An 8,896-nucleotide genomic window follows, 5' to 3' on the forward strand; every position below is an offset into this window, starting at 1 on the left:
CCACAACCTCAGTTTTCTGCGACCTACATTCCATCCCTTCAGTACAGTTGATGATAACCATTGCTATAAATGCCAAAAATCCAATCTTACTGACAAATATATCACCAACACCACTCCTCTCATAATCCCTCCCCCTTGACCATCTTCCTCTACTTTCTTCACTGCCTCAGCATATGACAAACTTCTGCACTACATTAACCCTGGAAACCTCAACCTGCGTCTCTCGCAGGGGTCATTTCTGATCCCCAGCCCCGTGGGAACCCCTTCAATTAACACATTCCACTACTTTCCCCAATGTTTTCACATTCCTTTGTCTCATGCCCTTCTGCACACTAATCACACCCAGGAACCTCCCTCCTACACACTGCTGCCACATGCCCATAACCTTGACACCTGTAATAACGTAATGTTTTCAGCACAAAAGCTCGTACAGGAAAACTTATATATCCTAACACCACTTTTAGTGCTGGTTCTTCTCCTTCAATGTTTTATGGCAGACTTCCCCTATTGGTGTATTGCTGCCAACTACAGTACCGGTAGTGAATAAAACATGTAAATATCAGGCCTCCCGACTGGCGCAGTGGTCTTAGCCTGTGCCAATAGAGATCCTGGTTTGTGTCCAGGCTCTGTCACAGCCGGCCACGACCGGGAGACCCATGGGGCGGCGCACAATTGGCCCAGTGTCGTCAGGGTCAGGGGAGGGTTTGGCCGGCAGGGATGTTCTTGTTCCATCTGTGTTTCGTCTGACACATTGGTGCGGCTGGACTCCGGGTTAAGCGGGCATTGTATCAAGAAGCAGTGCGGCTTGGTTGGGTTGTGTCTTGGAGGATGCAAGGCTTTCGACCTTTCAGGAGTTGCAGCGATGGGAAAAGACTAACTACTAATTGGATACCACAAAAAAGGGGTACAAATACAATTTTCTAAATATCCATTGCGGGAAAGGGGGGAATGCAACAAATTAAAAAATACAAAAATCCCTGCCTCACTCCTTCAGTAATAATCCAAATCACATCCCAACATAGGCTGCCTGTGTGAATGGAACATTCATCGACAAGATTCCTTGTAATGCCTCCGTTGTAAAATTCAGTACATTACCTAAAGTATGTGGACACTTGCCCATCAATATCTCATTCCAAAATCATGGGCATTAATATGTAGTTGGTCCTTCCTTTACTGCTAAAACAGCCTCCACTCTTCTGGGAAAGCTTTCCACTAGATGTAGGAACATTGCTGCTATAACAGCCTCCACTCTTCTGGGAAGGCTTTCCACTAGATATAGGAACATTGCTATTGGGACCTCCTTCCATTCAGCCACAAGAGCATTAGTGAGGTCGGGCACTGATGTTGGGCGATTAGGCCTGACTCGCAGTTGCCATTCCAATTCATCCCAAAGGTGTTCGATGGGATTGAGGTCAGGGCTCTGTGCAGGCCAGTCAAGTTCTTCCACACCAATCTCGACAAAACATTTCTGTTTGGACCTCGCTTTGTGCACGGTGGCATTGTCATGCTGAAACAGGAAAGGGCCTTCCCCAAACTGTTGCCGCAGTATCGTCTAAAATGTAATTGTATGTTGTAGAAATAAGATTTCCCTTCACTGGAACTAAGGGGCCCGAACCATGAAAAACAGCTCCAGACCATTATGCCTCCTCCACCAAACTTTACAGTTGGCACTATGCATTCGGACAGTTAACGATCCGCCAAACCCAGATTCATCCATTAGACTGTCAGATGATGAAGCCTGATTGCTCACTCCAGAGAACGCCAATGGCGGCGGGCTTTACACCATTCCAGCCGACACTTGGCATTGCACATGGTGATCTTAAGCTTGTGTGCGGCTGCTTGGCTATGGAAACTCATTTCATGAAGCCCCTGATGAACAGTTCTGGCATTGCTTCCAGAGGCAGTTTGGAACTCGGTAGTTGCAACCGAGGACAGACGATTTTTACAAGCTACGCGCTTTAGCACTTGGCAATCCCACACAGTTCCCCAATAGCTGTCCCTCAACCATTCGAGACCCCTCCCCCAGTCCCCCCCAGGAAGAAAAAAATAAATAAAAAACACAATTAATTCCATTTCCTACCTCCAAGAACAGCCCAATGCACCAACAACCAAGAGAATGAACTAAATAAACAAAAGGAAAAGACAGAAGAAAACAGCAAACAACAATGCAATATAAAATAAAATAATAATACATTTAAAACCTTTAAGCCTTGGTTTTCTGATCCTCTCATGTTGTTATTGGATCTGATTTTAATAGCTAGCATTTCGATGGACATAACGAATAGATATGGTGATAGCGGACACCCTTGTTTAACTCCTCCTGACAATTCAAAAATCTCTGAGAAGTAGCTATTATTTACTATTTTACACCTGATGTTGCTCTACATTATTTCAAATTATTTACCCATTTTATAAGAGAATTACCAAATTCGAGACATTTAAAAATAAAATCCAGTCTTACTTTATCAACTGTCTTTTCAAAATCCGCTATAAATTCCATTCCTGAATTTTTATGTGTTTCATGATGTTCTATTATTTCTAGTAGTTGTCGTATATTATCTACAATGTATCGTCCATGTTAAAAAAAAACTGTCTGATCAGGATGAACAATACCTGGTAAAACCCTTTTAAATCTGAGTGCTATGCATTTTGCTAGTATTTTTGCCACAGCATTGAAGTGTAAGGGACCTTAGATAGACTGGGTCTTTATATTTGCCATCTGGGTCTTGTTTTAATAATAGAGAAATCAGACCTTCCTGCTGAGTACCTGACAGACTACCATTTCTATAGGAGTAGTTAAAACAATCTAACAATGGAGCTTTTAGTATATCAAAAAAATACTTGATATACATCTACCGGTATGCCATCAAGCCCTGGGTTTTTTCCAGACTGAAAGGATTTAATAGCCTCAAAAAGTTATTCCTCTGTAATTTGGCCTTCACAACGATCATTGTTAATTTTCCATTTTTTTATACACTGCTCAAAAAAATAAAGGGAACACTAAAATAACACATCCTAGATCTGAATGAATTAAATACTTTTTTCTTTACATAGTTGAATGTGCTGACAACAAAATCACACAAAAATTATCAATGGAAATCAAATTTATCAACCCATGGAGGTCTGGATTTGGAGTCACACTGCAGGCTGATCCAACTTTGATGTAATGTCCTTAAAACAAGTCAAAATGAGGCTCAGTAGTGTGTGTGTGGCCTCCACGTGCCTGTATGTCCTCCCTACAACGGCTGGGCATGCTCCTGATGAGGTGGCGGATGGTCTCCTGAGGGATCTCCTCCCAGACCTGGACTAAAGCAAGACATGATGTCCCAGATGTGCTCAATTCGATTCAGGTCTGGGGAACGGGCGGGCCAGTCCACAGCATCAATGCCTTCCTCTTGCAGGAACTGCTGACACACTCCAGCCACATGAGGTCTAGCATTGTCTTACATTAGGAGGAACCCAGGGCCAACCGCACCAGCATATGGTCTCACAAGGGGTCTGAGGATCTCATCTCGGTACCTAATGGCAGTCAGGCTACCTCTGGCAAGCACATGGAGGGCTGTGCGGCCCCCCAAAGAAATGCCACCCCACACCATGACTGACCCACCGCCAAACCGGTCATGCTGGAGGATGTTGCAGGCAGCAGACGATCTCCACAGCGTCTCCAGACTCTGTCACATGTGCTCAGTGTGAACCTGCATTCATCTGTCAAGAGCACAGGGCGCCAGTGGCGAATTTGCCAATCTTGGTGTTCTCTGGCAAATGCCAAACGTTGTGCACGGTGTTGGGCTGTAAGCACAACCCCCACCTGTGGACGTCGGGCCCTCATACCACCCTCATGGAGTCTGTTTCTGACCGTTTGAGCAAACACATGCACATTTGTGGCCTGCTGGAGGTCATTTTGCAGGGCTCTGGCAATGCTCTTCCTGCTCCTTCTTGCACAAAGGCGGAGGTAGCGGTCCTGCTGCTGGGTTGTTGCCCTCCTACGGCCTCCTCCACGTCTCCTGATGTACTGGCCTGTCTCCTGGTAGCACCTCCATGCTCTGGACACTACGCTGACAGACACAGCAAACCTTGCCACAGCTCGCATTGATGTGCCATCCTGGATGAGCTGCACTACCTGAGCCACTTGTGTGGGTTGTAGACTCCGTCTCATGCTACCACTAGAGTGAAAGCACCGCCAGCATTCAAAAGTGACCAAAACATCAGCCAGGAAGCATAGGAACTGAGAAGTGGTCTGTGGTTATCACCTGCAGAACCACTACTTTATTGGGGGTGTCTTGCTAATTGCCTGTAATTTCCACCTGTTGTCTATCCATTTGCACAACAGCATGTGAAATTTATTGTCAATCAGTGTTGCTTCCTAAGTGGACAGTTTGATTTCACAGAAGTGTGATTGACTTGGAGTTACATTGTGTTGTTTAAGTGTTCCCTTAATTTTTTTTTGAGCAGTGTATTATTTGAAAAGAATTCCGTACCATAATCTTCATTCAGTGGGAAAGGATGAGATGGAAAAGAGAACATCTGCCTAAAATAATTATCTTCCTCTTTTAAAATATCATTCAGAGAATCATAGATGACACCGTCTTCAGTAACGAGTTTCTGCAAATCATTTTTGTTAGCGTTCCTGTATTGGAGATTCAGGTAGAATTTTGTGCATTTTTCTCTATATTCCATCCAGTTTGCTTTATTTTTGCAATAGATTACATTAGATTGTTCTTGAATAAGTTCCTCAAGTTCTTTTTGTTTTTCCTCCAACTTATTTTGTATCTCTGTAGTATCATTTGTATTACTATCTACCTGTACTATTAGCTCATGGATTTCCCTTGTTAGTCTTGGCTCTTTAGCCAGAAATTGCTTTTTTATTATTGATGAATATTGAATTGAATGACCCCTGAAGGTACATTTTGTCAAACTCTGACCATAGTTTGCTTTGTATGTTCTATGTAAACAACTACCTCTTTCCCTACTGTATTTAATTTATTTATTTATTTTGCTCCTTTGCACCCCCATTATTTTTATTTCTACTTTGCACATTCTCCCATTGCAAATCTACCATTCCAGTGTTTTACTTGCTATATTGTATTTACTTTGCCACCATGGCCTTTTTTTGCCTTTACCTCCCTTATCTCACCTCATTTGCTCACATCGTATATAGACTTGTTTATACTGTATTATTGACTGTATGTTTGTTTTACTCCATGTGTAACTCTGTGTCGTTGTATGTGTCGAACTGCTTTGCTTTATCTTGGCCAGGTCGCAATTGTAAATGAGAACTTGTTCTCAACTTGCCTACCTGGTTAAATAAAGGTGACATTAAAAATAAATAAAAAATGTTTTGTTTGGTCAGGGTGTGATCTGAGTGGGCATTCTATGTTGGATGTCTAGTTTGTCTGTTTCTGTGTTTGGCCTGATATGGTTCTCAATCAGAGGCAGGTGTTAGTCATTGTCTCTGATTGGGAGCCATATTTAGGTAGCCTGTTTTTGTCATTGTGGGTTGTGGGTGATTGTCTATGTTAGTTGCTTGTGTTCAGCACAGTTCTCATTATAGCGTCACATTCGTTTATTGTTTTGTATAGTTTGTATTCAGTGTCCGGTGCTTTCTTTAATTAAAAAAATCATCATGAACACATACCACGCTGCGCTTTGGTCTGCTTCATACGACGATCGTGACACATTTGAAGGTATACCAAACAATAAGGGGATTTCCTGAACCTATATTATACTAGAAAAAAATCAGTTATAAATTATTTTGTCTTAGTTAAAAAAAAGTTGTCCTCCAGTAAACTGTGATTAAATTGCCAATATCCACGTCCACGTGGAAAATCTATAAGAGTTATGTGAAGGCCAATTAGATGATGATCCGATCGCATTCTGTCTCCCTCCTATTAAAACTTTTATAACAAGAGAGATGCAAGAGAGAAAGAGACAAGAAAGTAGTCAAGACGACTAGCTTGATTAAGTCTCCTCCATGTATATCTCACTAGGTCGGGGTTTTTTAGTCTCCAAATATCCACTATTTCTAATGTGTCCATAGTATTTTTGATTTCCTTTAAGGGCACGGTGATGAGAGGTTGTAGAGTGATTAGCTTTACGGTCCATTGAGGTACTTAACACTGTTATAGTCTCCTACCATAATGATTAGATAATTTGTTGCCTATAAGTTCAATAAATTGGTATAAATGTTTTCAAAGAAGTGTGGATCATCCTAATGGGGACCATATAAATTAATGAGCCAAATCTCTTCTTTGTCCACTTTCATATTCAAAAGGATCCACCTTCCTTGCGAATCATTCCTGACTATTTGCACATTCAGATGGAAATGATTGTTAAATAATATCATCACACCCTTTCCCCATTCCCTTTTCCACGCAGCTTCATCTCAGGATGCAGAGTGACTTTCCTGTAAACAGTAGATGTTATATTCCTTTTCCACGCAGCTTCATCTCAGGATGCAGAGTGACTTTCCTGTAAACAGTAAATGTTATATTCCTTTTCCACGCAGCTTCATCTCAGGATGCAGAGTGACTTTCCTGTAAACAGTAGATGTTATATTCCTTTTCCACGCAGCTTCATCTCAGGATGCAGAGTGACTTTCCTGTAAACAGTAGATGTTCTATTCCTTTTCCACGCAGCTTCATCTCAGGATGCAGAGTAACTTTCCTGTAAACAGTAAATGTTATATTCCTTTTCCACGCAGCTTCATCTCAGGATGCAGAGTGACTTTCCTGTAAACAGTAGATGTTCTATTCCTTTTCCACGCAGCTTCATCTCAGGATGCAGAGTGACTTTCCTGTAAACAGTAAATGTTATATTCCTTTTCCACGCAGCTTCATCTCAGGATGCAGAGTGACTTTCCTGTAAACAGTAGATGTTCTATTCCTTTTCCACGCAGCTTCATCTCAGGATGCAGAGTGACTTTCCTGTAAACAGTAGATGTTCTATTCCTTTTCCACGCAGCTTCATCTCAGGATGCAGAGTGACTTTCCTGTAAACAGTAGATGTTATATTCCTTTTCCACGCAGCTTCATCTCAGGATGCAGAGTGACTTTCCTGTAAACAGTAGATGTTATATTCCTTTTCCACGCAGCTTCATCTCAGGATGCAGAGTGACTTTCCTGTAAACAGTAGATGTTATATTCCTTTTCCACGCAGCTTCATCTCAGGATGCAGAGTAACTTTCCTGTAAACAGTAAATGTTCTATTCCTTTTCCACGCAGCTTCATCTCAGGATGCAGAGTAACTTTCCTGTAAACAGTAGATGTTATATTCCTTTTCCACGCAGCTTCATCTCAGGATGCAGAGTGACTTTCCTGTAAACAGTAGATGTTATATTCCTTTTCCACGCAGCTTCATCTCAGGATGCAGAGTAACTTTCCTGTAAACAGTAAATGTTCTATTCCTTTTCCACGCAGCTTCATCTCAGGATGCAGAGTGACTTTCCTGTAAACAGTAGATGTTCTATTCCTTTTCCACGCAGCTTCATCTCAGGATGCAGAGTGACTTTCCTGTAAACAGTAGATGTTCTATTCCTTTTCCACGCAGCTTCATCTCAGGATGCAGAGTGACTTTCCTGTAAACAGATGTTATATTCCTTTTCCACGCAGCTTCATCTCAGGATGCAGAGTGACTTTCCTGTAAACAGTAGATGTTATATTCCTTTTCCACGCAGCTTCATCTCAGGATGCAGAGTGACTTTCCTGTAAACAGTAGATGTTATATTCCTTTTCCACGCAGCTTCATCTCAGGATGCAGAGTGACTTTCCTGTAAACAGTAGATGTTCTATTCCTTTTCCACGCAGCTTCATCTCAGGATGCAGAGTGACTTTCCTGTAAACAGTAGATGTTATATTCCTTTTCCACGCAGCTTCATCTCAGGATGCAGAGTGACTTTCCTGTAAACAGTACATGTTATATTCCTTTTCTTTTAGCCATGTAAAGACTGATCTTTTTTTATAATCTGCTAAACCATTACAATTATAACTGGCTATACTTATTTCACCCCTCACCATAACTAGATACTATTCTCAGTCATAATTTACCATAATTAGTGCTTGTAAAGTTACTGCCATCAGAGGTATTATGAAGGTCAAAACTAGAGCTTTCAAATGTCTGATATTTAGAATTCAAGAAATAGGTTCTATCAATATGTGTTTTATTCCCTTGCCTGTGAGCCAATGCCACAGATGTTAGAAAATTGAGACAAGATATTATGTGGGTGGCAAATCTGAGTAGGTTGACGTGTACGATATTGGATGGGATATAGTGAGAGTGTGTACGATGTCTGTATAAGAGTAAGACCATAATCTGTGATGTCCAAATAAATAATAACTCTGCCAATTTGCATAGTTGGGTGTCTATATGTGTGTATTGCCTTGATATTCATGGTGATAATTGTAATCCATATCGTATCACCATCATAGTAGCATCATAATGACCTTTTAACATAATTTAAAAACACATCCCAGCATTTCCACAGCAATTGACGTTTCACATGATCATGAAAGAGACCTTGCATTACTCTAGAGACGACTCCACTACAGTACAAATGTATTCCATACAATATGTTATTATTCCCCAATGCCCCTATTCTGATAACTTCCCCTTGCTTGTTGTAAACATATATAAACTTGTAGACAAATACATAAAATATAGACAAACAATAAACACATTAAATTATAAAACAGTTAACAATAGAGAGAAAGGGAGAGAAGAGATGAGAAAAGAGAGAGAGGAGAGCAAGATCAGGTGTGTGTGTGTGTGTTTGTATAAGTCCGTATGTGTGTGTTCATATCCACTTCATAATGTTCAGAAAATGTTACAGTTCCCATACCTTCTATTTTTTTCTCGTAACCTGAAGTCCCTTTAGAGTTTAGTACTGCCATGGTGTTATGGA

This window comes from Oncorhynchus clarkii, chromosome 18, assembly GCF_045791955.1.
Source record: "Oncorhynchus clarkii lewisi isolate Uvic-CL-2024 chromosome 18, UVic_Ocla_1.0, whole genome shotgun sequence".
In the NCBI taxonomy this organism is placed as follows: domain Eukaryota; kingdom Metazoa; phylum Chordata; class Actinopteri; order Salmoniformes; family Salmonidae; genus Oncorhynchus; species Oncorhynchus clarkii.